A 12,741-nucleotide genomic window follows, 5' to 3' on the forward strand; every position below is an offset into this window, starting at 1 on the left:
GGGGTCGTGATGGCACCTAGTCTTTACGACTAGGTAAGTCTAATATTGCAAAAAATATAAAGAAAACACAACATTTTAAAGGTAAACATCATATTATAAATAGCCAAGAGTAGCACCACTCGACATATACAAAATAGTTTTCCAAAACCCGGAATATCACTAAGTCACAAGCTGTTATAATCTATGTAGCTTTATACAAAAGTCTGAAGATAATAAGGAAAGTCTCTAGACGAGGGAGTAGAAGGGGACTCCGAAGATCTGCAGACGCAAGCAGAAATACTTTGAAGTCTCCTAGAATCAGCAGCACGCATTAACCCCAAGGCTGATAGCTCGTACCTGGATCTGCACATGAAAAATATGTGCAGGAAAGGGCATGAGTACACTACAATGGTACCCAGTAAGTGCCAAGCCTAACCTCGGTCGAGTAGTGACGAGGTCAGGTCAAGGCCCTACCGGAGTAAATATAATAAATTAAACAGTAAAAGATATAAGTAGAATTTACGGTAACACATTTAAAGAAATTCTCGAAAATTTAACAGTTAAGGGAGCCCTCGACTCAAAACAAGGTAAACACAGTGGGAAATCTCTCAGGATACCGTCCCGTAGTTTTAAATGAATATGCCGTACAGAGGGATCTCCCGGAATACGTCCGTAGTCCCAAAGTAAATATGTAGTGCTGGGGGATCTCCCAGAATACATCCGTAGTCCCAAAGTAAATATGCAGTACAGGGGGATCTCTCGGAATACGTCCGTAGTCCCAAAGTAAATATGCAGTACAGGGGAATCTCTCGGAATACGTCTGTAGTCCCAATTTAAATATGCAACGCAAGATGAAATGACAGGTATGACATCGAGTTATACAGTTTATACTGGACACAGATAAGGCAAATAAGGACTTAACTGAACATGATTCACGGAATGTCAATTAGGCAGTTAAAATATGTAAGCATGCTTTTCTAGTCTAAACTACACAATTAAACATATTAGTACAATTAATAAGAGAAGCAATTTATGATTTAAAAAAGTTAAACATGATTTTTGCAATAATAGCCCGTGTACATACTCGTCACCTCACGTACACGGCGCCCACACACCAAATAATATCAAGATATCCTAAGGGGGAAGTCTCCAACACAAGGTTAGGCAAGCCACTTACCTCGAATCGCTCAAATCAACTTGATATCACATTCTTGCCAGGAGTATCTGACTCCGAATGGCCCGAATCTATTCAAAACAGTACAATACCATCAATACGTGCTAATGGAATGAATCCCACAAGAAAAACTACAAAAATTAGGCCAAAACCCGAAATTGGCTCAAACCGGCCCTCGGGCCCACGTCTCGAAACCCAACAAAATTCATGAAACTAGAAAGCTCATTCACTCACGAGTTTAACCATATCAAATTTACTAAAATCCGACACCCAATGGTCCTCCAATCCACAATTCAAACTTCCAAACCCCTAGCCTCCAACTTCCAAATTCCACCTTAAATACACATTAACTAGGTGAGAAAATACATGTCAAGGCAAGATTATTGACCAAAAATAAGCACAAGGAACTTATCTCAATAAATGCCTCGAAAATGCTCTCAAAAATTGCCCTAACCCGAGTTTGCAAGGCCAAAAATGACAAAAATCGTGAAGCCCTTCGGTTTTAATCACTGCCCAGGTATTTCCGCACCTGCGGGTGCGCTTGTGCAAAAAATGTGTGCATCTGCGTAACTCACTTACCCCCTCTGCCTTTGCACCTACGACGAAAGGGCCGCACCTACGCGCGCGTGCCTGCGGACAACACTTCCGCTTCTGCGCATTTGCGAACAACCTTGCGCATTTGCAGGCATCGCAGATGCGGAACTTCCTCGCACCTGCGACCCCAGGGCAACTCTACTTTCTCGCATTTGCGCCTGCAAGTCTCGCTTCTGCGAGGCCGCACCTGCGGACTCCCCACCGCAGGTGCGAAAACACCAGAACCAGCAAAAAAATCAGAAATTCCTCTAAGTCAAACCTTCACCCGTTAAGCATCTGAAACACACCCGAGGCTCCCGAGACCTCAACCAAACATACCAACCAATCCTAAAATACCATGCAAACTTAGTCGAGCTCTCAAATCCCATCAAACAACGCTACAATCACGAATCACCCTCCAATTCAAACTTAAAGAACTTGAAACTTCAAAATTCTACAACCGATGTCGAAACCTATCAAATCACGTCCGATTGATCTCAAATTTTGCGCACAAGTCATAATCTACATTAGGGACCTACTCCAACTTCCGAAATTGGAAAATGACCCCGATATCAAAAATTCCACTACCGGCCTAAAACTCCAAAAATTTGACTTTCGCCATTTCAAGCCTAAATGAGCTACGAACCTCCAAAACACAATCCGGACATGCTCCTAAACCCAAAATCACCTAACGGAGCTAACGAAACTGACGGAATTCCATTCCGGAGTCATCTTCACACAGTTTCGACTACGGTCCAAATCCTAAGGCTTAAGCTCTCATTTAGGGACTAAGTGTCCCAAAACACTCTGAAACTCAAAACCAATCATCCCAGCAAGTCACAATAGCAGAAAAGGATTTGGGGAAAGCAGTTAATAGGGGATCGGGGCTATTACTCTCAAAATGACCGGCCAGGTCGTTACAACGCGGCCCCACTCTCGCGATCGTGTATAAAAACACCAGCACCAGCAAAATCTGCAATCTCCCAAGTTTCGAAATGCGCCGAATATGATCCAAATAACACTCGAGGCCCCCGGGACCTCAACCAATTATACCAACAAGTCCTAAAACAGCATACAGACTTAGTGGATTTTTCAAATCACATCAAACAACGCTAAAATCAAGAATCGTGCATCAATTCAAGCCTAATGAACCTTTAAACTTGTAACTTCCATATCAGATGCCAAAACCTATCAAATCAAGTCTGATTGACCTCAAATTTTATATACATGTCATAATTGACATTACGGACCTACTCCAACTTCCGAAAATGGAATCCAACCCTGATATCAAAAAGTCCACTTCTTGTTAAACTTTCCAAAAATCTTCTAAATTTCCAACTTTCGCCAATTAACGTTGAAATGACCTACGGACCTCCAAATCAACATCCGGATATGTTCGTAATACAAAAATCACCATACAGAACTATTGGAACCGAAAAAATTTCATTCCAAAGTCGTCTTCATACAAGTCCAACTACAATCAACTCCTACGATTTTAACTTTCAATTTAGGGACTATGTGTCACATTCTACTCCGAAACTTGCCAGAACCCGACACCAAGAACCCCGGCAAGTCAAGTAACCACAAAATAAGATTGAGGGGGCAATAAATAGGGGATCGGGGCTAATACTCTCAAAATGACTGGTTGGGTCGTTACAGATAGGAGTGGGGATATGGATTCTTATCTGATAGCTCAGGTATGGACAATGACCTTTTAGTCCGTTGTTGATATTTATGTTCTCACAAATTGTTTCAACTAATTGATTGAGTAGTTGTTGGGATCGATATATACGTATACATTAGAATGAATTAGATTTAAACAGAGTAAACATAAGGAGGAATATGATTACACTATTTGGGATTGCTATTTACACAAAATAAAGTGAATACAGAGATCAAAGGTAAATTAATTTAATTAAGAATTACAAGTCAAGATGTAGGAACTCATCTTCTATTAGGACATATGCATGGTAGAAGAGAAATACTGAAAGTAGGTTAAAAGTTCATTTAATTAGAAAACCATTTACAAAATAAATTGTTAAATAAAATTAAAATCTTTAATGTTGAAGAGTTTTATCAAATATTCTTACTTACAGATAGTGATCTGAACAATCCACTATATTCCAAAGGTGTCATTCAAACTGTTAAAAGTAAATTGACTTTAATTGTGTGGTTAAAATTGAAGTGGAATTAAAATTGTTGAGAAAATTATGATCCAATTGTTCTTTAGGTTGATAACTCCCAAAAGTGAAAATATGTTTGTTGTCAATAAATCATCAAGTATGTACATATTAATTTCACTTTCAACATTAAAATAGCTAACGTAATAAGTAACTTTAGGTTGATATAAATTGACAATGTAAGATGTACTTCTGTTGAGATAACAATAAAATGTATTTTTAAATTAAGATATTATTAAATGTATTTTTATTAATTATTATTTTATATAGTGTTATTTATTTTTGAATCATGTTATGTTTTTGTTTGTTTGTATCACCGACTATATGTGGAGTTATAATAATTGAATTTCTGCCAGTAGTTATTCATATATATTTTTTAATTTATAAAATTTAGCATGATCATATTATTATCCGCACATCGTGCGGGTACAACTAGTAGTGCCCCTTAACAGGGTAAACTCTGTAACGACCTGACCGGTTGTTTTGAGCTCTAGAGCATCGTTCAGCGATTTGAGGCCCTGAGCAGCTTCAGGTATTATGACTTGTACGCGTGGTCGGAATTTAATTTTGGAAAGTTCAGAGTCGATTTGGAAAGAAAATTCTAATTTTGGAAGCCTTAAGTTGGAGGAATTGACTAAAGTATGATATTTTTAAGTAAACAACCTCGGAATCGGGATTTGAAGGTTCCAATAAGTTCGTATGATGATTTTGGACTTGGGCGTATGTACGGAGTGGGTTTTGGATGACCCGGGAGATTTTCGGCGCCTATTATGGAAGTTGGCATTTTGGAAGAATTTTATAAATTTGGGTTGAAGTGTATTTCAAGGTTATCGATATCCATTTGGGATTTTGAGTCTGGGAATAGCTCTGTATGGTGATTCTGGTATTAGGAGTGCATCCGGAAGTGGATTTGGAGGTCCGTAGGTCATTTTGGGGTCATTTGGGTGAAAGTTGGAAATTTGGATAATTTTAAGAAACTTGACCGAGAGTGGACTTTTTTATATCGGGGTTGGATTCCGATTCCGAAAGTTGAAATAGGTCCATAATGTCAATTATGACTTGTGTGCAAAATTTGAGGTCAATCGGACGTGATTTGATAGGTTTCGCCATCGATTGTAGAAGTTTGGAATTTCAAAGTTCATTAAGTTTGAATTGGAGGGTGATTCGTAGTTTCAATGTTGTTGGGCATGATTTGAGGTCTCGACTAAGTTCGTAATGTGTTTTAGAATGTGTTGGTATATTTGGTCGAGGTCCGAGGGCCTCGGGTGGATTCCGGACGGTAAACAGATCGAATTTGGACTTGGGAAGAACAACTAAAGCTTCCAGCTTCTGGTGTAACCGCACATGCGTGGAGGTAGCCGCATGTGTGAAGGAGAGGAGGTTGTCCAGTAACCGCAGGTGCGGAATATTTGGGCGCACCTGCGAAGGCTCAGGTGCGAAGAGGGCAATGCAGGAGCGGGCAATAGGCGCAGGTGCGGCGCATGGACCGCAGAAGCGGACGCCTAGATAAGTTACATGGGGCGCAGATGCGGGGACTATTGCACCGAGCTGGAGCCGCACCTGCGATGGAATTTCTGCAGGTGCGGAGCCGCAGAAGCTGCTATTTGACCGCAGGTGCGAAGGTCGGGTTAGGCAGTGTGTTTCTTTAAAACGGGGGTTTGGCTCAATTTCACTTCATTTCCTCAATGGGAGCCAGTCTTGGAGTGATTTTGGAGCTCCATCTTTATCATCTATGTCAAGGTAAGTGATTCCCACCTATTGCAAGTTAAATACATGGATTATATATGGATTTAGACATGAAATTTTGTAGGAATTTGGTATTTGTGAAGAAAAACCTAGAAATTGGTATTTTTTGATTTTGACCACGAATTTGGACATGAAATTGAGAATAAATTATATGTTGGAGCTCGTAATGCTATGGGTAGTGTTTACCTTCAAATTTTTCGAAATCCGGGCATGTGGGCCCAAGGGTGATTTTTATCGACTTTTCGAGCGGAGTTGGAAATTATTGTAAATTGAATTGTAATGAGTATTAGAGTATATATTTATGGATTTGCACATATATTGAATAGTTTTGGAGCAATGGGCATCGGTTCGAGTTGATGGAAAGGTCTCTTGTCTAACTCTGTGAAGGGAAAATTACCCCTAGGTATTGTATATTGATGTGTGCTGCTTGTTGTGGGGGCTACGTACGTGCGAGATGATGAGACCCTGTACATAGGTTCATTCATGTTATTGTCCGGGTAGGCTTGGGTTCACATCATGCTATAGCTGTACTTTTTGAGCAGTCTCTCGACTATTAAATTCCTTTATTTTTACATTACTACTTGAGACTAGAATTGCTATTGTAGAGACTTCACGAGTACATGATTTGTCACCGAATAATTTTACTCATATTACGAAATGATTCCTTGATATATATGGTTCATTGAAAGTTTTTGTAAAAGAAATTATAACTCACACGTTTATTCGTGAGTGGTCAAGTACCCATCAAAGCTCTTTATTCAAATGCGATCGGGCCGTTCGCCTCGGCAGGATTATGTACTTCTTATTCTAATGGGATCGGGTTGTTCGCCTCGGCAGTTTATTTGATGTATCTATGGTTCGCGCCGTTCGACCTTCGGCAGTGCATAATTTAAATTTTATGTTGGATCGGGTCGTACGCCTCTGCATTTCTTATATCATATCCTCATGGAATCGTGTGTAATATTTAGCAAGAAGCCAGAGTATATGTGTTTTCCCGATTGGGTTATGAAAATCTATCTGATGAAATCCACAATATTCATATATAAGCTCCGGTTAAGGAGGGAATTTCAAATGGAGAGCTTGAGTTCCTCGTAAAGAGGGGTATTTGTACCACATTATCTATACTTGTTTATCTTATTTATTTGCTCTACCTCATATTTACTTACCTCTTTACTGTACATGATATTATTGGACCACTAGTAAGTGTCGATGTTGACCCCTCGTCACTACTCCTCCGGAGTTAAGCTAGATACTTACTGGGTAAACGTTGATTATGTACGCATACTACACTTGCTGCATATTTTTGTGCAGGTACATATGTGACTAATGGTCTTGTGAGAGCAGAGTCATGTATGCATGCGCGGACTTACGTGAGCTGCATTCCATATTACGACCCGCAGCCGGCAGTCTCCTTCGGAGTATTTATATTTCTCCTGTCCAAATTTGTATTCCGGGCAGATGTTGTATTTTATTTTACATTCCTAGTGGATACCCATGCACTTGTGACACCGAATTTTAGGGTGATTATGAGTTATTCTGTACTGAAATTGTTAAAAATATTATTATTTACTCTGTGAATTCCATCTTTAACTATTAAATTTAAGGAAATATGATTTCAAAAATATTTCCAAATCAATATTTATTTTTGACTTGACTAACAGCGGTGTTCGACGCCATCACGACCTTTAATGAATTTTGGATCGTGACAATCTCTTTTTTAAATTGAGAAGCCTTCTCAAGGGGAACAGATATCACGTAAATACAAGTGCTTGACCATTAAATTAGATTGCATTGAACTTTGGATAGCACGGCAAAAGACAAAAGCATCTCAGTTTAGTCCTACTCTAGTCGAAATACATACAAAACAAAGATCAAACAGTCAACTTTTACGGTCAGAATTGTAATAACCAAAACATCAAAATGGGACATGAAATTGACCGCATAAATCAGAAATGGTTAACATGAGACCATATAAATCAGAAATTGACCACATAATTCAAAGATTGTAATAGCCAGAAGCATTAAATCAAATTTAGACAACAAATATACATTTAACATAGAAGAAGGCTACAGGAAATTGACCACATAAATCAAAAAGGGTTAAAATGAGACCTTTGGTCCAAATCTGACAAAATGCAAATTACTTTGAGAAAGTCAAAAAGCAAATTGTAACGATCCGACTTGTCGTTTTGAGTAATTACGCTCATTTCTACTATTTGAAGTCTTGAATAGCTTCATATGATGTATTATGATGTGTGTAAATCGTCGGTTTTAATTTTTAGGTGTTTCGGAATTAGTTCGGAAGAATGAATTTCATGTTGGAAGCTTAAATGAAAAGGGTTGACCGGAGTTTGACTTTTATGCAAACGGCTCCGCAATAGAGTTTTGATGATTCCAATATCTTCGTATGGTGATTTTGGACTTAGGAGCGTGTCCGGATAATTATTTGGAAGTCCGTAGTTAAATTAGGCTAGAAATGGCGAAAATAAGAAAATTGAAAGTTGGAAGTTGGACCGGGGGGTTGACTTTTTGATATCGGGGTCGTAATCCGATTCTGGAAATGGGAGTAGGTCTGTTATATCATTTATGACTTGTGTGCAAAATTTGAGGTCAATCGGACTTGAATTGATAGGTTTCGACATCGAATGTAGAAGTTGGATATTTCTAGAATGTTTCGATGTCGAATCTTCAAGAATACGGGGTATCACCTTAAGAAAATGATCTCCAAATTTATTTTTGATTAAAGCATTAGATCCATATTAAAATTACGGAGCCATAGCAAAAAGGAATCGTCGAATTCGGACATCGTATGAGAGAGTTATGCCCATTTTCGTGTAGGAAAATATTTTTCGTCAACGTCCAGGGTAGCTTGGGGCACTATCCATGGCGCTGGAACTTCTGGAGTTCTAGAAACGGTGCCACAGGCAGCGCCCCATGCCACCTGTGGTGCCCGAACATTAAAATCCCTATAAACGGGAGGGTTTTTGCCATTTGTGACGAAAACAAAGTTGGGGAGCTCGGTTTGGGCGATTGTCAGAGGCAAATTTCACCATACAACTTGGAGTAAGTTTTCTTGACTCCTTTGTGATTATATTTTCATGAATTAATCTTCGTTTTCGGCATTAGATTATTGATGTTTCAAGAGAAATCGGAGGAATTATCTACAATTCCATAAAATTTATTTCGAGATTTGAGCATCGATTCGGAGTCGGATTTGAGTAAAGTTAATATGGTTGGACTCGTAATTGAATGGGTTGTCGGATTTTATGAGTTTTGTCGGATTCCGAAATGTGGACCCCACTGTCAATATTTTTTAGCGGAGTTGGAAACTTTTGTAAATTGTTAAAGTGTAAGCGTTAGAGTAAATTGTGATTAATTTGCACGTTGTTTGAATAGATACGAATCGTTTGGCTTGAATTGAGGAGATATGAAGGCGTATGGAGGTTGATACGCACAAAATGAAATTTTTGGAGTATTGTACAGCTTTCTCGGTATTGGATTTGGCTTGTTCGAGGTAAGTAACTCTTTTAATCTTGGAGCTGAGGGTATGAACCCTGATTATACATGTTATGTGTTTGGTGTTGAGGTGACACAAATGCTAGGTGACGGGAGTGTGGGCGTGCACCGTGTGAACTATGACTTCGTTGTTTCTGCGGTACTGTGTAGTTACCTGAACTTATCTGTAATCATGAATCTCTACGTACTAGAGTTATCGAGTTGTGATTCATGTTAGAAACCACGTCTAGACTATATGCTTATCCTGATGGGACCCACTGAGGTCATTACTGGTGTTGAGTTATTTGCTTACATTGCAATTTCAAATTCAGTCATGCTCATTCATTGCATATCATAACTCGGTCTCTGTTGTAATTTAATGATACATCATATCATCATTTTGGGCTAGTTTCATGACATTTTGAGCCCGAGAGACTGGAGAGATTAATGACTGAGTGAGGGCGAGGGCCTGATTTTTTGAGATATTGATACCATGGCATGTGAGTTGTCCGTGCGACACATGAGTTGTCCGTGCGGATCCATATATTTACTATAGCATGTGAGTTGTTCTTGCAATATGTGAGTTATCCGTACGGATCCATATATTATACTATAGCACGTGAGTTGTCCGTGCAGCACGTGAGTTGTCCGTGCGGATCCAGATATTATACTATACCACATGAATTGTTTGTGTAGCACGTGAGTTGTCCGTGCGGATCCGGATATTATTTTATAGCTCGTGAGTTGTCCATGCGGATTATAGCGTTTGGGCTGAAGGAGCCACTCTGGAATCTGTACACACACCTAGTGAGCGCAGGTACCTACTGAGTACGAGTGTCGAGTGCTGAGTGACAGTGAGGATTGAGTGACTGGGAGGACTAAGTGACTGGGAGGACTGAGTAAAATGATAATCTGAGAGTATGCATATGGTTTTATTACTGAGTTACATCGCATTGACATGCACACTTGACATATAGGCATAGAGATACATTTTTTCTCATGTTGTACGATATTTCATCGATCATGACTTCACATACTCATGGACATGTAGGTATAGAGATGTATTTTTCTCATGCCATTTGAAAATGAAGCATCCTATCTGTTGTTGAAAAGTTTTTGGGAAAAATAATAGTTTAACAAAACGTACTCATATTTTGGTGATTTCGGTAAAAGATTTGGGTTTTCGCTGATATACTTGAAAAGCATGCCTATTTTTTTGGAACTGTGAATGAGATAAGAATTTTATCTCTAATCTACTTTTTTTATTACTTCCATTATGTTGTTATGAACTGTTGTTGGCTATTGGTGTTGGACCCCGACTTGTGTTACAACTCGTCACTACTTTCAACCTAAGGTTAGGTTTGTTACTTATTGAGTACATGGGGTCGGTTGTACTCATACTATACTTCTGCACCTTGCGTGTAGATATTGGATGTTGATGTTTATGGATGTTGCGTGTAAATATTGGATGTTGAGTACATAGGGTCGGTTGTACTCATAAAATCAACGAAAGCTGGATTTGAAGTCGTACCTGCGTTCCGGTTGTAGCTGCCCCTTGTTCATGGTAGCCTTAGATTTATAAAAATCTGTTTATGTACATTTCGAATAGATGATGTATTTATTTCATACCACCTTTATAAATTCTAATCTTAGAAGCTCATGATTTGTACTACCAGTCGTTGGGTATGTATTACAGTCAGTTAAATATTAATTAAATTGGATAGTTGTTAATTGGCTTTCCTGACGGGTTGGGTTAAGTGCCATCATGACTAGGTGGATTTTGGGTCGTGACATGTTGGTATCAGAGCTCTGGGTTCATAGGTTCTAGAAGTCATGAGCAAGTGTCTAGTAGAGTCTTGCGAATCGGTATGATGACGTCCATACTTATCTTCGAGAGGCTACATGGCGTTTAGGATAATTTTCATATTTCTTTCCTTATCGTGCGAAATTGATTCAACTTGAAACATAACTCTTTGAATTCCTACCACACATTCGTGTGCGCATGTGAGTGTTCGGTATCAGATGTGCATCGCCGACTTGTGATTCCATGAACGAGATTCGAGATGTATATTCTGTGTTTTGGTAAAGGGACAGTCTGGAGGACTTGAGGCCCGCTTTAGACTGTAGCTTAGTCTCGGTAGCTTCAGTTGTGTAAACTTGTACATTTGGACTCATATGTCCGGTAGTGTCCCTATGTTTGGAATTTGTGGCTCGATGAGCGATTGAATAGCTATATGATGAGCATGATGTGACTGCGGAAAGTGTTCAGATGGTTTGATTATGACGAGAATGATTTGCTTGAGATGTAAAAAAGAGGGCCATTGGGTGCTTGGTGTCTGTCTTCATTTGACGTATAGTCTCGAGTATGAATGTGTTGAAGGATCTTTCATGTTGTTTAATGGTGGAGCGAAGTAGATTTTCATGTCTTGTTGATGAGTTCATACTTAGGGAGATTAAGTGATCGCGTAGTGATTGTGGATACGTAAGGGTATATTAAGATACCAATTTTAGGCAAAGCATATGGGTTATCTCATGCGGAGTAATCTATGGAGGAGTGCTCCTTATAAAGTTGAGCGGAGAGTTTCTTTTCTACCAGCGGAGTGTATGTGTTGAGATCTGAATGTGAATCTGCTTGAAAAAGTTGACTTGACTGTCAAGAGAATAAATGCGAGCTTAGCGGATGATTGACGTATTTTATGGTTAGTGTGGCTTAAGCTTAAGAAGATTTTTTATTGAACTGACTACGGTATTACGACAATAATAGAGTATGGATATTGTGAGTTATGGAATATTTTGTTCTATGAATTTGAGCCAAGTTGGGGAGTCTTCTATCACCGATTTGATTGCATGATTATGTGTTGTATTGGTTTTGGTCTGAGGCATACTTGTGGATTAGTTATGACTTGCAGAGGTTGAGATGGAGGATGAGTCGAGTAAGGAAATTCCTGGATACGGGTTATATTGCACTTTATGAGCATATGAAAATCATGGGATGAGTGAGTTGTTATTTACAAAGTATGTAGTACGCACGGAGTATGAATTTGATTGGTGGTGATAAGGCAGGGTTACCTATTTGAGTGTTGTTAAGCTAAAGGAGCACGTGTCTTTCGGCCCGTTTGGGCGGTGCAATTTAGATCCGAGCAGAGTGGATGACTCTCAAGAAAGTTCTAATGGATTCAAGATTAATATGTAGCAACTGAGAATATTTTTTGGCGGATTTGTATATGGCTATAAGCTGAGATTTAAGTTGGATGGTGTCGATACTTGTGGCATTTATTTTATATCATTATGGATTTTATATTTCGGTATCAGGAAGGTGAAGGAAATGTCTTTAGACTCAAATAAGGTATTTTCATAGTGGGTGTTTCGGTTATGGTATTTATAGTAATGGTAGCATCGATTCTTTGGGTAATTATGATGTGTTGAGACTTTAAAAATATTTTGGTGGTAATATTCTTGGGTTTGGTGACCTGCGTAGCTTGGTAGAGTTAGGTAGATTCAGCTCTAATAGCTTAGTTATGTGCAAATGTATTTTAAAGTGTTCTTGATGGTTTCTACCATGGTTATAAACGGATATTTTCTACCGATGTGGAG

The sequence above is a fragment of the Nicotiana tomentosiformis genome, chromosome 4 (assembly GCF_000390325.3).
Source record: "Nicotiana tomentosiformis chromosome 4, ASM39032v3, whole genome shotgun sequence".
NCBI classification, from domain to species: Eukaryota; Viridiplantae; Streptophyta; class Magnoliopsida; order Solanales; family Solanaceae; genus Nicotiana; species Nicotiana tomentosiformis.